This window comes from Vipera ursinii (genome assembly GCF_947247035.1).
Source record: "Vipera ursinii genome assembly, chromosome: 2".
NCBI lineage: Eukaryota > Metazoa > Chordata > Lepidosauria > Squamata > Viperidae > Vipera > Vipera ursinii.
The window spans coordinates 247,590,691-247,608,289 of NC_139513.1; the positions used below are offsets into that span (position 1 = coordinate 247,590,691).

General features: G+C 32.5%; 1 protein-coding gene across 1 annotated transcript in view; it reads left to right on the plus strand.

Annotated features, from left to right (window-relative positions):
- FBXL17 (F-box and leucine rich repeat protein 17) overlaps nucleotides 1–17,599 on the plus strand; it is a 122,849-nt gene that overhangs the window by 93,997 nt on the left and 11,253 nt on the right. The gene's annotated exons all lie outside the window — the stretch shown is intronic.

Genomic DNA, 17,599 nt, shown 5'->3' on the forward strand with positions numbered 1-17,599 from the left:
ACATGTCTTTTCCAGCATGTCAATTTTAATATATACAATAGCCTTAACATAATTGAACAGGTAAATTTCAGAAAGTGATTAAAAAGTGAGTTTAGCAAACTCAGTGTCCTTTAAAATGCAAGAAGATGATGAAGGTCAAGTGATGTGCAGGATGGCAGGGGCCAAAGAATTCAGGGACCAAAGGGGCACAAATGGGGGAAGATAGGTGGGTATGGGAAGTTGAAGTACTTCTGTAGCCCCAAGTAACAGGCTGCCAAGCACCCAAATTTCAATCACATGACCATAGGGGTACTGCAATGGCCATAACTTTGGGGACTGGGCATAAGTATAATTCAGTCAGGACCATTATAAGTTTGAATGATTACTGAACAAATGGTCATAATTTAGCTGACTTTGTAACCAAGCACAATCTTACCCATTGAAATCACTAGTTTATACAGTAATGTCTTAGAAGAAAAAAAATTAAAAAGAAAAAGAATTAGGATAATATTCTCCCTCCTCCAAAATCCTGACTATGTGTTATATTTTATAGATAGCTACCTAGTTTGCTTGTAAACATGATCTACTCATTCCTTTCTGAAGTTACTGGGCAGCAGTTGTGCAGTGGTGGTACAATATATTCTTACCTGAGATAAATGCCCCCTCCCATTCTAAAGGCTACTATTCTATATTACATGTTCTCTATCTCTCTATTAATAATATTGTACTGGTAGAATCCTAACAAATGTCTTAAATAAAGTGTAACTTTGGAAACAAAAAGGTGAAATGGCTTAAAAACATTTTTAAGTTAAATAGTTCTTTTTTAAAATAAAACTAATAAATGTAGAATGTCTTACAACTGAAAACTGCTCAGAAATTAAATGTTTTTATTGCATGTGTTAAGTATGTAGATCCACAAACAATTCTATTTCAGTATAATAATATAACAATTATATTAACATATGTTTTGCATAGATTTTGTTATTATCTGTGGAACAAATTGCTATATATTACGCTATTCCTTTTACTTATTATTTTCTTCTCTAAGCACGTCTTGTATACCAGAGCTGATATACGTTGTTTTTATGACCACAGAAACAATAGTTTTTACATTTCTTTCTATTTATAATTTCCTTAATTTTGACTAAACAGATTTCTGAAGGGCTGTTTTGCAATAATGTGCTAAAATTATTTTCATTTGCTTCTGTAAAACTTTGGCTGTAAAATGGACTTTCAATTAATTTGTATTGAATAATTATACAGGGAGTGCAGAATTATTAGGCAAGTTGTATTTTTGAGGATTAATTTTATTATTGAACAACAACCATGTTCTCAATGAACCCAAAAAACTCATTAATATCAAAGCTGAATATTTTTGGAAGTAGTTTTTAGTTTGTTTTTAGTTATAGCTATTTTAGGGGGATATCTGTGTGTGCAGGTGACTATTACTGTGCATAATTATTAGGCAACTTAACAAAAAACAAATATATACCCATTTCAATTATTTATTTTTACCAGTGAAACCAATATAACATCTCAACATTCACAAATATACATTTCTGACATTCAAAAACATAACAAAAACAAATCAGTGACCAATATAGCCACCTTTCTTTGCAAGGACACTCAAAAGCCTGCCATCCATGGATTCTGTCAGTGTTTTGATCTGTTCACCATCAACATTGCGTGCAGCAGCAACCACAGCCTCCCAGACACTGTTCAGAGAGGTGTACTGTTTTCCCTCCTTGTAAATCTCACATTTGATGATGGACCACAAGTTCTCAATGGGGTTCAGATCAGGTGAACAAGGAGGCCATGTCATTAGATTTCCTTCTTTTATACCCTTTCTTGCCAGCCACGCTGTGGAGTACTTGGACGCGTGTGATGGAGCATTGTCCTGCATGAAAATCATGTTTTTCTTGAAGGATGCAGACTTCTTCCTGTACCACTGCTTGAAGAAGGTGTCTTCCAGAAACTGGCAGTAGGACTGGGAGTTGAGCTTGACTCCACCCTCAACCCGAAAAGGCCCCACAAGCTCATCTTTGATGATACCAGCCCAAACCAGTACTCCACCTCCACCTTGCTGGCGTCTGAGTCGGACTGGAGCTCTCTGCCCTTTACCAATCCAGCCACGGGCCCATCCATCCGGCCCATCAAGACTCACTCTCATTTCATCAGTCCATAAAACCTTAGAAAAATCAGTCTTGAGATATTTCTTGGCCCAGTCTTGACGTTTCAGCTTGTGTGTCTTGTTCAGTGGTGGTCGTCTTTCAGCCTTTCTTACCTTGGCCATGTCTCTGAGTATTGCACACCTTGTGCTTTTGGGCACTCCAGTGATGTTGCAGCTCTGAAATATGGCCAAACTGGTGGCAAGTGGCCTCTTGGCAGCTGCACGCTTGACTTTTCTCAGTTCATGGGCAGTTATTTTGCGCCTTGGTTTCTCCACACGCTTCTTGCGACCCTGTTGACTATTTTGAATGAAACGCTTGATTGTTCGATGATCACGCTTCAGAAGCTTTGCAATTTTAAGAGTGCTGCATCCCTCTGCAAGATATCTCACTATTTTTGACTTTTCTGAACCTGTCAAGTCCTTCTTTTGACCCATTTTGCCAAAGGAAAGGAAGTTGCCTAATAATTATGCACACCTGATACAGGGTGTTGATGTCATTAGACCACACCCCTTCTCATTACAGAGATGCACATCACCTAATATGCTTAATTGGTAGTAGGCTTTCGAGCCTATACAGCTTGGAGTAAGACAACATGCATAAAGAGGATGATGTGGTCAAAATACTCATTTGCCTAATAATTCTGCACTCCCTGTACCTTTTAACGATATATGATTATATTTATAAATAATGTTAGAAAGTGCATAATTCATAGTTATATTTAAGTATAATAAACTCTGAAAAATAGTTGCGAACTTGAAAGGTATCCAAAAATGCTATAATTTTTAATATGTTGATTTATAAGCAATGCTTATAAATTATAAGCTTATAAGCAATGCTTATAAATTAGCATTGTATTGAAAGCAAGTGTAGCAGAAAACTAAAAATATATCAACTTAGGAAATTATGAAATTTGAACATAATATCTGGAAACCAAATGTGATCTTATGTACATATATGCATTTAAGAAAAATATCATTTTAGAACATCATAAAACTGCAGGTGAGCATAGTTGTAATCTTCTGAGATCGTAATGAATTATTTTGTTTTCAGTATTTTTTATTTCATTTATTCAATTTAATCTCCTTTTTTGCAGTGTGATTTTAAATACATAGATATTAAGAGAAGAGTTTAGCTTTTAGCAGTTATTTTAAATGATAAGTCATACATTTTCTCTACTTTGAGGGAGACACTATTAATATATTTTCGAACAATTAAAATCTCCCGGATTTTAAAATTTACAGCAATAAGTAAAATCAATCATGAAATCAAAACAGTCACTTGGTTAGATTTGTTGGGTATATTTGTTGAAGAAAATAAAGAAATAAAATATAAAGAACTTCTGATTGATGTGCTGATAATGGCGAGAATAGTGATAAAAAATTGGAAGTAGAAAATATCTGTAGAAGAGTAGTATACTGTGTGTTGGCATAAGGACAACAAAATAATTAACCTATTTTTAATGCCTTCAAACAGAGTAATTTAACTTTTCTGCTTTTTTGGAAAAAAAATTACAAGATTTTTATACTTTTCATCAATCAAAGTAAAACACTGCCTACCCGTTTTACTTAGATGAGAAAAGATACACACTATGTAAATTGGAGAGTTTATAAATGATGGCTTGGAGTAGAAGTATTTATAAATAGGGTCTTGAAATTGTAAAAATCATTTATAAACCTATTTCTGTACAGTGAAATCATTTTAATTTAACTTATTTTAAATTAATAAAATATTTATCAATTTACTATATTTCATTCACCATTAGAATTAATGTGAGGATATGTTTCACAAAATCATTTTCTTTTAGGAATAATATTTTACATTAGCATTTTTAAAACTTTGGATATAGTACAATTCCATGTTTCCTGATCTCAAAATCAGTAGTTTGCATATACATATTCCTCAGCTGTGACTACTATAAATTAGATGTTCCATTGACCACTAGACTACAATTTAATGCCATTCATATAATTCAATTCATCCAGTTACTATAGATCAGGGGTGTCAAACTGTCGGCCCGCGGGCTGGAAGCATCATGCCCAAATCATGCCCACCCCATTGCCAGCAATGGAAAAAGAAGTTGCAATACATCGTCACATGTCATGTGATGTTGCAAGTTTGACACCCCTGCTATAGATAGTCCTTGCTTAACAAATAAATACATATATAGATAAGTAAGACATTTGAAAATTAGCTTGAAAGTGAAATGGAAGGTAATGTAATTGAAAGGTGTCTTATTATGTTTATCTTCTTATTAACTAAATAATTGTTTAGTGGACAATACTTTAGTGACCATGTAAAACTGGAGCAGAAGGAAAAATACTTTCATATCTTAATTTGGATGTGAATATTACAATCAGATTCAGAAACTTTAGAAAAAGCATTTCATCATGAAGGATGCTGGAAAAAAGAACTCAAAAACTGGTGACATCTGAAGGGCCTTTAGAGCCAGGAAGAGCTGTAAAAGGAGGGGGTTTACAGTCGTAGAAAACAAAAAATATAAATGTCTTGTTTGACTGTTATATTGACAAGATTCCCCCAAAGTGGCAAAAAAGTTGTTTAAAGAAGACATTTTACTGATATACCATGTATCAGGCATATAATTTAATATTATTTATATAAAATTTGTTTTCTTTATAAACATTTACAGATGCAGTGCAGAGGTTTAAGACCAGAGAGACATACTGTATGTCTTCAGGGAAGTGTGATGGTTTATTTCAAAAACTCCTTAGTATGTCTGGTAACTGTTAAGTGAATGACTTCAATAAAAAAAAGAATTTTTTTTTAAAAAAATATAGAACATTCACAACAATTGAGAAAATAGGGCTGTTCCTCTTTTAGTAAATTTATAGAAGGGAAGACGAAAATTTAACACATGTGTCTTTGGAAATATCGTGTTTCCAGAAAATAAGATCCACCCAGAAAATAAGCCCTAGCCTGATTTTTTGGTATGCACCTAATATAAGCCCTACCTCAAAAATAAGCCCTAGTTAAGAGCTCGCCTACTCCGTCCTACCGTCTGATTGCTTGCTGCTGCAATGGGGCAGGAGAGCACACCATTCTCAAGTGCCCCATAAGCGTCCAAACATTTTTTGCCTAGAGGGAGACTGGAAGCTTCATCTGCTTGCAAATGGGGCACTTGGAAGCATGGTACTAACAGCTGAAATTTGTTTCTATGAGAGCTGGGATTCGTAAGAGGATTGTCCTTCCTAATAAAAAGAAAACGTTTTAGAGCCTCACACCCCGAATTAAGATTTAGAGGCTCATACTCAGGATCGTAAAAAGGGAGTTTTTTAATCTGGAGTATTACTGTTCAGAGCAGTATTTTTTATATATAAATATCACAAAGTTACAAAGTAAGCTGTGTTATCTAACGGCTGTTGTCTACCTGCCTAATTTTTCATTTATTTTACATTTTAAGTATATCAAATCTATATTTAGACTTACTGCTGATTAGTAGAGGTTCATGTAAAATACCTTAGGCACAATATATTTTTAATTCCTACCATGATTTATTTTTCAAATGCAGATTACAGTGAAAAATTGATCCTCATGTTGCCTCATAATTTAAGAGGCTTCTGTAGCTGTCAGGCTACTAGCATTTTCAGTGAATATGTTACTGTGAATATGTCCTAATCCCAAGAGCTATATTTTGCAAACTGCTGAAGAGATAAAAAGGGTGATTCGTCTAAAGTTCTCACCTAAATTTATAGGCTGTATAAATATATTGTCAGGAGGAAAACAGGAAAGTGTGTGAAATGAATGCTGGAATCTAATGGAAACAAAACTTACCACAGCTATGTAAAAATTTCTGTGCTTCCAAAGTCACTGACAAAAGTTTCCACAGAGACCTTTTAATACTCATCTTTTGTGAACATTACATTTTATATTTTTAACAGGTTTTATAGCTTAATCATTTGCTTCAGAGGATTTCACACTAGAAAAACTTTCAAACACTTTTGAGTGTGGAATAGTTACAATCTAAATTATTTAACTTTCCAATCAGCTTGATAAATAGTAAAGCTTCTAAATATAAATCGCTGTCATTTTGCTTAAACTATATTAGCATACACAGTACAACACATTTAGCATAAACAAAGGATAGTGTATTTTATTTTCTAATACCATAAAATCATAGAAATTCTTAAGACTATTTTACATTCTGTTTTGAAACATTTTGACACTTACATGATTTTATCTATATGATGGTTTGTTTATCATACAGAAGGGAAATGAAAACTCAAAAAGATACAATAGGAAATCACCTAAAATTTAGTCTAGTGACTTATCCCTTTTAGTGAATGATAAGAGAAGACACAATGGTGCAGCTTGTCCAACCTTTCATTTTTGAGATAAAGAGATAAAAAAACATAATAAAATAACAATTCAAAGCCAAAAATTTGAAGATGCATGTTTTGGCTTCAACTTTAATCTTGCTTCCTTACAAAAAACAGCACTAGACTGAGGCAGTTGAAGAATAATTCTTAGGAATAAATACCAAGTTGCACTCCATAAAGGGGGTGAATACAAACCTTCGATGAAGGGTTTTATTGTAACAAGAACAAATTTGCCACTTTGAGAAGAATAAAAGACCTGCACAATGGATTTAGCTGCATTCTATATCACATACTCTCTATGAGGAAGATGCATGGAAGATTATTTCAAGACATTTGAAGCAATTTATTTGTCCTAGACTGTTCCTATTTAATGACCAATTTTGTATCCTTATCTTTTAAGGACACTATAATTTTGTTTTATCATAATTAATCTCAAATAATTTATTTTCACAATAAGAAGCAAGAGCACATATTGTCCCTTCTTAAACCTACTGGTGTTTGACAATTACCACATCATATAAAGAAAAATGCTAGGAGGTTTATTTATCTGTTGTGTAATAATTTCAATTATTGTTTATAAATTGAACAGTAATGGAGGTTTAGTTCTGCTTAACTCCATTAATAGTTGGCATTTCTTTGGTAAGGTTCTCTTACACAATGCCGTAGAACCTTAAATGTGTATAAAATAGTCCTTGACTTCCAACTACAACTGGAACCAGAACTTCTGTATCTAAGCAAAGTGGTTAATAAGTCGGGCCTGATTTTACTACAATTTTTGCTGGGCTGTTAAGGGAATCACTGTGATTGTTAAGTAAATTCAGCTTCTCCCATTTTCTTTGCTTCTTGGAAGCTCCCTGGGAAGGTCATAAATGGCAATCATGTGACCCCAAAGATGCTGCAACTGTCATAAATACATGCCGATTTCAAAGTGACCAAATTTTGATATGGGGATGCTGGTACGGTTGTAAGTGTGAGAACTAGTCATAAGTCACTTTTTCTAGTTTCATCATATATCTGAACAATTATTAAACAAATGGCTGTAATTGAAGGACTACTTTTATTCATATAAATTTGGTATCAGGAGGATTAGTCATCAATTAAGTTACCTTAACCGTAATTTCCACAAGAATTTATCCATGGGATATTGGCTCTAAGGCTAGTTTAGTTATTTTTCTGCTAGATGGAACAAAGAGGAAAGACAATATTATGTTTTTTTAGGTCACAGAATACTGCAATAAAATATGTAAATCTATAAATAATAAAATTTAAAATAGACATAAAATGCAATAAAACTACGTGAAATAAATGCATTTTATTTATTAGGCTGAAAGAAAATAGTCTGGTTAAAAGCCAAATTGTTTATCTGCCATAATGTTTCCTTCACAAACAGTTTAATTCATAATTGATTAATAGTTTAATATTGCTGTCTTGCATACAACTTGCTGAAAATATCCAATAGATTAATAACTGTAGTTTGGGTGCATTTTTCTCCTTTTTTATATACTGTATTGTAATAATTATTGCTATGCCAAATCTTCAGTGACACACACATGGTTTGTTCAATGAAAGAGAAAAGAGAAGTCAGAATTGAGATTCCCCCAGTTGTTCTTGATTACCTCTTGTATCATAGCCAGGGGTTTTACCAGGCTTAAATTGCTTCACCAGTGAATATTACTTCAGAGCAGATTACCAGTGGTCCACACTGAGAAGAGTCCATATTGGGAACTGATGTGATAATATCTTCTTCATTCCTTTTACATAATGTCCAACAATGTTCCTCCCATAGTGTTCTTATATATGATATAATTAGGCAGGATATCTTGAAGGAATATTTACATTCATTACTTGAGTCTCAGTTGAGGCTCCCAGGGAAAAATTATTTATGTATTGTTACTGCATTACATGTGTGAGCCCTGATATATATAAAATAGTTGCAAAGCATCTTTATATGTTAACTTGGGGGCTTCAACGGAGGGCTTCATTTGAGAGTGTTTGATTTATTAACAACAGATCCCACCTTCTCCCCCTCTCATCATATTCCTTCGCCCCCATCCTTTTTAGCTAGGTTGTTTTTATAGTATTTATATTATTGTAAATTATACCGTTTTATTATTTAATATTGTAAGCCCACCAAAGTTACTGTGTGGCAAGATGGGAAGCTAATATATTTTACAAATAAATAAGTAAATAAAAATATTGCTATTAAGATGGGAGCTCATGCTTTATCAGTGTAATCACATGGATTTTGTTAAGCTAAATGTATTTATTTTAAGAAAAGTATTCTAGTTTATGATTATCTGTATTAATTGATTGGCTAAAAACCGTAATAAAATGTTCATTAATTCATTTAGTATGTTGAGAGAAGCAGCAAACACCGCAATTTTAATTATTTATTATACCAGAGAAGGCTGTATGGCTGGTTTTCTTAGATTTCTTTGTTTATTGCACAAAAAGAAATGTTTAATCAAATATATGATGATGGATCAATAACTGAATAGTTAATCACATTCTCTTAGCAACATCTTTCTTTTATAGCAGCTTTGAGATAGACCTCAAAAAAATAATTGAGATTAAAGTCTAAATTCCTTCTTTTAAAGTGAAATTACTATCAACACACTTTTAGTCAATTTATATACACACCCAGGTGTTTTTTTTTTAAATAAATAACTATATGGACAACTATGCTGTCTTGTCTCTGGCTATAATCTACAATTCTTCCAAGGGCATTTCATTATCTCTGACAAGTCTCCATCATATTTTATCTTTTTTGTTTTAATGCATTTGTACTTCAAATATAATACTTTTTATTTATTGTCTTTTTATTATGAATTCAGAAAATGTGCAATCAGCTTAAAATACTGTTGGAAAACAGTGTGGTAGAAAGAGGGCAGATAATACACTCATTTCTGTCATCTTTGAAAAATGGAATCTTGTGTCAAATGGATGATTGGTATGACTTAGTGGGATTGGTCTGTGTTCTTATCTAAAATTGTTTTCTCTGAAGAACAAGAAAGAAAAACTAGAGTTCCTAATGTGTTTGAGTTCCTTTCTATTATTAGTTAATGGATTTTCCAGAATGAAATATTTTAAGTGATGAAATAATAACAGTATACTGCAACATTAGTAAAGACAGAATGTGGCATCACAATATTATTTAAATCAACAGATCTATAAAGGTTTCAGAAACTATTTTTGTATAGAATTCTGAGAAATGAAATAAGATACTCAGCAATAAAACTAAAATCTAGAGAGAATCCAGCTGTTATTTAATGATATAATTCCAATTAACACTGTACTACAAAAGATGACTAGAATGATAGCAAGATTCACAACTGAGAAAAGCAAATATTGATCTATCCCAAGAATCATATTATTTTTATACTACATGTACAAAGATGCACTTATTATTGAAAATTATATGAATTAATACAGTTGCCATTTTGGCAAAGTTGACTAAAAGTCTATATCACACAAAAACAGGATAGAATGGCCCAAGTGTACCATCCATTTTTGCCATCACCATTCACATCCACATTGTTGCCTCTCAAGTTGTATGCTGGGAGAAAAAAGAGACTACATTGTTGATAAGCACAGGAACTATTAAATAAAAGGTTTGTTTTCAAAAATGATAAAATAAATGAGCACAGAATTTAATGAAAAGAACCCATATTGAACTTGATGAAAAGAATCCCACAGAACTGGATGAATCTCTGATCATAATGTACATGTTTGAATTACATGTTGTAATTGTTTATATTTAACTAAGTAAATTGTAACAGATGGAGAAACAATGCCTGCTTGTCTAGCCTGGTTTATTTCAAATAATTCTACCCTACTCTTTAGGTAAAAAGGCTTCTAGAACAACTTACAAAATTCAGTATAATTCCTATCATTAAAATAATAAATTGATGCATTTGGTGCATGACACTAGTAATGCAGCGAAGAAGAAAGTCCTGTGGCACATGTCAGCCTTTTGTCAGACTACTGTATAAAATATGCAAAGAATAGTTTTATTGTATTTTTTTAAAAAAAGAAAAAGGCCCCCATTGAATTGCATCTGTGCATGTTCCCCTGGTATGCTTCTTATTGGTGAATATTTTGAAAGGTAAATTATGCAGCTAAATGTGAAGAGTTCTGAAAACTACTTGAGGAGAAAGTAGTCTTTTTCAAACCCTTAGGACTATACATTTTATTTGCATTTCCATCAGTTTAATTACTGTTTAAAGAGTTCCCGGGATGATTACACTCAACTATCTTCAAGACATTTCATCCCATTCTTTATATAGGAGTGCTAATTAATGTTACAAGCTTTATTATTCTGCAGTAGTTGCAATTAAGGTGCAGCTGGCCAGCGACATCTTATCTTGGGATGTGAGTTGCAGCTGTCATTATCTGAAAGCAATTTGATGAGTCGACAGAAGAAATTATGGTATAAATGTTTATTTGTATGTTTCAGATATCATGGACTCAGTTAACTTCTGAGTTAACTAGGAAAACAATCCTAAAAGTTCTAACACTTAAGAACCTCTATAAGGGATTCTGCAACCAGTAGATTAGCTCACAAATTAAATACCATTTCATTTTTGGCTTGTAAAATGGATAAAAGAGAAGTGAAGTATAATTCACTATATATGAATGGACATGATTATGTTGATATTAATATACTTCTCATTACCATGTTTATATATAAATTAAGGATTTATATTTTTAATATTTCCAGGCTAACTTATTTATGGAAATTAACTATTTGCTTTAGTGGTTGAGAAATTTGCTATCTAGCATGCCGGTGAAATCAAAGTATCTATTAACATAGAAGCCCTAAAAAAAACCCCAAACTTGCTGTTGATGTTGCAGATCAATCCATTCATTTCAGTTACTTCAGGTTATCATATTAAACTGGATTCTAGCTTCCCCTTGAGATTTTCTGCATGTTACTGACTTCATTTGCACAAAAAAGAATAACCACACAAAACCCACACAGATTTTGGTTTTTGGTTTTGTTTTTTAGAAAATCAAGTTGGTTTTTTTCACCTCCTCCAAAGAATAACTGCTTAGATATTTAGCTTCATACTCCTTAACAGTTCTTTGAAAAATCCGCATGTTAATTTCTCAATTCTTTTTTGGTTTGTAAGAAACTCCTTTATACTTAGGAAGTTTATTAATTTATATTCTGCCCTTATTCTTTAAGTAGAAATTTCCTGCCAATTAGAACAATTAATCAGTGGAACGACTTGCCTCTGGAAGTTGTGGGTGCTCCAACACTGGAGAGAGATTGGACAACCATTTGTCTGAAATGGTATAGGGTTTCCTACTTGAGCAGGGGATGGCATTAGAAGAACTCGAGGTCCCTTTCAACTCTGTTATTCTGTTATTTATACAAATTAAAGGCCACTATGTAATGTTCCCTCCTGTTTTTTCCACAACTGCAACTCTTTTGAAAGTGACTGATTCAAAGTCACCCAAGCACCTTTCATGTCTTAGGGCAGACTCCATCATCTTTACCATTATACCAAATTGGTTCTCAATCAAATCAAGCCATCAAAATTCAAAAATAATAACTAGGATTTGTGTGTACATATCAAATCAGAATGTTCCCAGGAATTGTGGGGTAGGGGTCTTCATCTTTATATCTTTAGATAAGGCTTCAAGTTCGATATGCATGCATATGGATATAAATGTCTTTGTATATAAGTGGATTTTACTTTTGGGGTGCCGTGAAACAATTTCAATAATTTATTATTAACATAGAGCCTATGTTAGTTTATGTTTTTAATAATCTTCAGGCACACTAACATTGTTTATATAAAGAGTCAGAGGAATGATAACATCACAACAGCTCCATCCCCACATATTTTTTTTCTTTGTGATGTGTTTTAATCCAAACTTGAAATTTTAAGCCTGACAATTGTACAACTGTTGCAAATACTATAATTAATTTCTACCTTGCCTACAAACAGATTCATGGTTGGGAAACTATGATTAGATAAATTGTTCCTAAGCAAAGAACATGAGGGTACAGTTACTTTTTTTAACTAGCAATCATTTTTTTAATTGTGTTGGAAAAAACAGCCAGCAAATATAAATGGTGCAAACAATGGCTGCAATTCCTAGCCTGACTACTTCAAAACTGAATGAGAACTAAGAACTGGCACAAAACTGTGAGGGGTTCAGGAAATGTAGGAAATGCATGAACATAAACTTTTGTTCTGTGAATCTGATAGGCCTTTTTGGAAAATTAGATAAAATGGAAAGATGGAGGAGTTGAAACAGCTATCAGCTCACTATAGATAATTTATTTAACAGATGGCTGAGCAGCAATCGGAAGATGGGTGATTTAGAAGAGAGGGTTAATTTCACAACCAATTCTACAAGTAGTATGTATAAAAACAAGTGATAAGGATGTTAAATATCTTTTTATATATAATGTTATTAAAGATTTTTTTAAAGAAAGGTAAAAATTAATGAAAATTATTGAATATTAAGTAAGAAAAAGAATGGATTCCCAAATAAAGTAAAAAAAGAAAAAGCTAAAAGTGCAAAAAAGAGGGGAAAGTAAAAAAATATTGACAAGAAGGAAAAATATACAAAGAACTAGCTTCTGAGATCTTTACAGCAATTATAAGTACAATGATAAATTTACCTCCTACTTTGTGCTTAACTCTCTGCTTTCTATAATCTATCCTGTCCAATCACCAAAACCATAAATCCCTTCCAACATCATCATCAATATCATTATTCAGTTTTATGCAAAAAGTCCATAAGGATAGTCAGCAATTGTAAGTCATGTTTTTCATTATAACCTTTTCATTTATAACTTTGAACAATCATTAAGCAAACGATTGTAAATCAAAGGCTTTATAATATAATGAAAATTTCAGTCCTTTCAACCACATATTTTCCCAATGTTCCAACTGTATATTATAACAAAATGTTTTTACTTGTCATACATTTTCACTTGTTTCACTTCTGTTTCAAATTTTAGTAAAAAAATATTCTTTTTATTGATTGTATGTTCCCTATTTGTAAACAATTTTATTTCAAACTCAGTCTTAGAATGTTCAAAAGCATAAATTCCTTTGCCTACTTTAAATATTTCTGATAATTGTAAATAATACCCTTTGCTACCAGTTCTCTTTTTGATGTATTTTTACATTGCCCTTGATAAACTCTAGTATCTCAATAAGTATGTTAATGAACTTGTAGCTTGCAAACCAAAGTTGCTTTTTTCATTGGTGAAACAAGTTTAAATCATAATTTATGGGATAATAGAAAAACAGTATTGCAATTTCTGAGTAGCAATGAAGAAGAATCTCTGAGTAAGTTGTTTGACGAACAATGCAAGTATTGTTCTGGCTACCATATGTTGTTCTGGCTGCCATATGTTGAATTCTATAAGAGACTTACTATATTTTATTTAAAAAGACTTCCATAGAAACAGTTTAATTCATATAAACATCTGGCAGGATATCAAATATTTATTACAAGAGTCTTCAAAGATAGAGCTTGCCTTCCTCTATTTTAAAAAAAACAAAATAAAGTGAGTTTTAAACAGAATTGAATCTAAAGAAGCTACTGAGAATGTACTTGAAAAAATAAAGACCAGTTGAGTAATGATAGTGGATATCTTGTTATAATCTTGATAGAAAAGTCGTGATAGAAAAGAGGACTAAATCATTAAATGCATTGAATAAGAAGATGTGATATCTATACAGAATTCAGAATAATTGCAAAAATTTTCCAGCACAACAGAAATCTTGCTGATTAAGGTACAAGGAATATACAAGTATATATTGATATCCTCCACATATATTATGTGAATTTATTATTATTAACCTGAGGAAATAATTTACTTGTAATTTTTATGAATGATCCTGATTTATTTCATAGATGCATAGCAAAATGTATTTGATTATTAATACAGCCAAACCTGGTTGGAATTATGGAAAGTTAACAGGAATGGATCCAACCTCACCTTAAGGAAGGGGATCCATAGGGCAGGTTCCATAGCAGGTTCCATAGCAGAAAAAGACTTTCCATCAACAGTTTTTTGTACAAGAATCCAATAAATCAAAGGTAATAGCCATTATTTTCAAAACTGGCATAAAGTTCAAGGTTCAAAAGTTTCTAAAAGACAGGGAAAATAGGTACATATTTATAGAAGGAAAATCTGATCATAAAGCATTAACCCTATTTATATATATTCCTAATCAGATGATTTATTATAAAGAGAATAAGTATATATAATAATTTTTCCCATGGGAAAGTAATCATCTTTGTATTTTTGCTATAAAAATTTTATTTTTATTTTTTATTTTAACTAGCACTGGATGCAAACAAAACAATGGATGCATGGTTAAATATATAGAACGAAATGACTCAAAGTCAATTTGAAAGATCTCTCCTGCTATTGACAAGTTTATTGACAAAATAGATAATGCTGTGGAAGAGAAACATCCTGTACTGCTCAAGAAAATTGATCTAATAGTGGACATAAAAATCACAGATTAAAGAAGAACATGGAAAAATCTGAAAAATGGAAACTAGAGACAACACCAGCTAATGTTAGAACAATTAAAAGAGGTTATATTTTACACAACTATAGTTATTTCTATTACCGTGTTTCCCAAAATAAGACCTATCCTGAAAATAAGACCTAGTTTGATTTTTATGTGTGCACCTAATATTAGCCCTACCCCCAAAATAAGCCCTAGTTAAGACCCTAGCCACTCTATCCCATTGTCTGATTGTTCAAGGTGGGACGAGGCAGACGCATAAAAATCAAGCTAGGGTGGGGGTGGAGGGGTGGAGCTGCCCCACACACCCTGCAGCAGCTTACCTCAGGGCTTCCGTAGCCAGCCTGCCATGCTTCAACATCTTCACCTTGTGGCAGCGGAAACAACAGCCCTGTTTAACAGGAGCCTGTGTGGCTGCTGGCCCACTGCTGGTTGCAAGTGGCTACTCATGACAGGAGGTCACGTGGCTTATCACGCAGGTGCCCATACTAGCGGCAGGATGACGTGCGTTGCTCAGGTGCCATCATTTGCGCATGCCATGTCACAACACACCACGTGGAGTCCTGCCACAAGCAGAAGAAGTTGGGCTGCAGCATGACAGGTGTCGGATGCCTGGCTGCGGTGATCCTGAGGTAAGCGGTTAAGACGTCCCTAGAAATTAAGACCTAGTGCCTCTTTTGGAGGAAAAAAGAATATAACACCAGATCTTATTTTTTGGGAAACACAGTAGACTAAAAAAGGAACTTGAATGACTGCTTTTATATTGGAATTACAAGAGGGAATTATTTAATGCTGGCAGTGATTTTCTGACAAAACTTAAAAAGAAAATAATACGAAACCATAGAAGTATTTTCTGAAGGGATCTGGGGTTAATACATTTGGGTGTAAGAAGGAACAATATAAAGTAGACTTATTTGACCAAACCTAAAATAGATAGTTATTTCTGGTAATTTGTAATGTTTTTTGTTTTTTTGCCAGCTCTTGAAGAATATGTTTTAAGTTATTATTTTATAAATAACAGTTATGTAGAAAAGAGGTTACTTTTTACATGTTAAATTTATTTGTCTAAAAATAATACTGATATTTTTAGTAAGTATTATTGGATTTTTATAGATTGTATTTGAATGATGAGGTTTGAAGAATTTGCTTAAGAGATCTGATTAAGACCAATATAATTATTTTGCTCCCTTTGTAACACACTGGATTTTTACTGATTGTTTTTGAAAAAAATTGAAAGGATTTTAAGTGGTATTATAAATGTATAATAGCTATACTATTATTTCTGGTAAACCTTAATGAATTTTTGCTAATTAGAATGGAGGACATTTTAAAGATTTGTTTGAGAATGGAATAATATTAGGGATCAAGAATGGTTTGTTATATTTTAAGAGGCGGTGATAAATTTATGCTTGCTGGGTAAGAAAGGGAAGTTCCTTTTTCTTTTCTTCTCTTTTTTCTTGTGTTTTATTTTTTATAGTTTACATTAGTTTTACTTTGCATTTTGTAATTTCCAATAAAGTTATTGGTAAAAAATACATTAACAATCTACTAGCAAAATATGCAAGAACTGGACTAGCATGTATAAATAGATAGTAAATAAAAGGAAACAGGTGATTTGGTGGCAGATAAAATCTTCTATCAAATTATTTTTGCCAAACAAAGATATTACAAACATGATAAAAAAACACCTCTAGAATACTGGCAAATAAATAAAAAAAATCTAAATAAAAATGTATTAGTGTAATTAAAAATAGCAATGGCCAAATAGTGACTAAAATATAAGTAAGCATTCAATTTTTTAAAATTTCCCAAGTAATCCATCGCTAATAAAAATCAGTGTTTAAATAGATTAATATTCCCAGAATTTGCTCCAGTGGCTATACAATTTATGAATCTCCTTTCTCTATTTCAGAAACCTCTGAGACTTGATAATTATTTTGGAGTTCATCCAAGCTAAAGAGCTTGAGAAACTTTGCTCTTATAGCTTAAGGCTGGTTATATAGTAGTTCCTCCTTCAATCCTCTGAAGTTAGTTGGTCTAAGAGATAATGACTAGAACTTCTGTGTCTGAGTGTGGATCTTCCTTGTCCTAGTCCAGTCCATTAACCAAGGTTGATAGTGACAAGTTTGGATTTCATAGAAATGAAATTACTTCACTTCACTTCACTTCACTTCACTTCACTTCACTTCACTTTACTTTACTTTACTTTACTTTACTTTACTTTACTTTACTTTACTTTACTTTGCCCTGTAAACCGCCCTGAGTCCTTCGGGAATAGGGCGGTATATAAAACTAATTAAGTAAATATGAGGAGGCAAACCCCACTTCTTGTAGACTTGTGTCAACATTCCAATGCATGTTGAAAAGGGCACAATTTTTGTTGCAAACACTTTTATGAATTTTACCCTCCACCTTTATTCTAACTTATAACTATATCAATAATTGCCAAGAAAGTCAAATCATACTGAGAAGTGATGGAAATGCCAGGAGTTAGAAAGTTGACATGTAAAATAACTCAAAAGTACCAGAAAGAAATACATAGTGCTGTTTAGAAAATATTAGAAATCAGTTTAGAAATGAAGCCACAATTCTTCTAGGGATA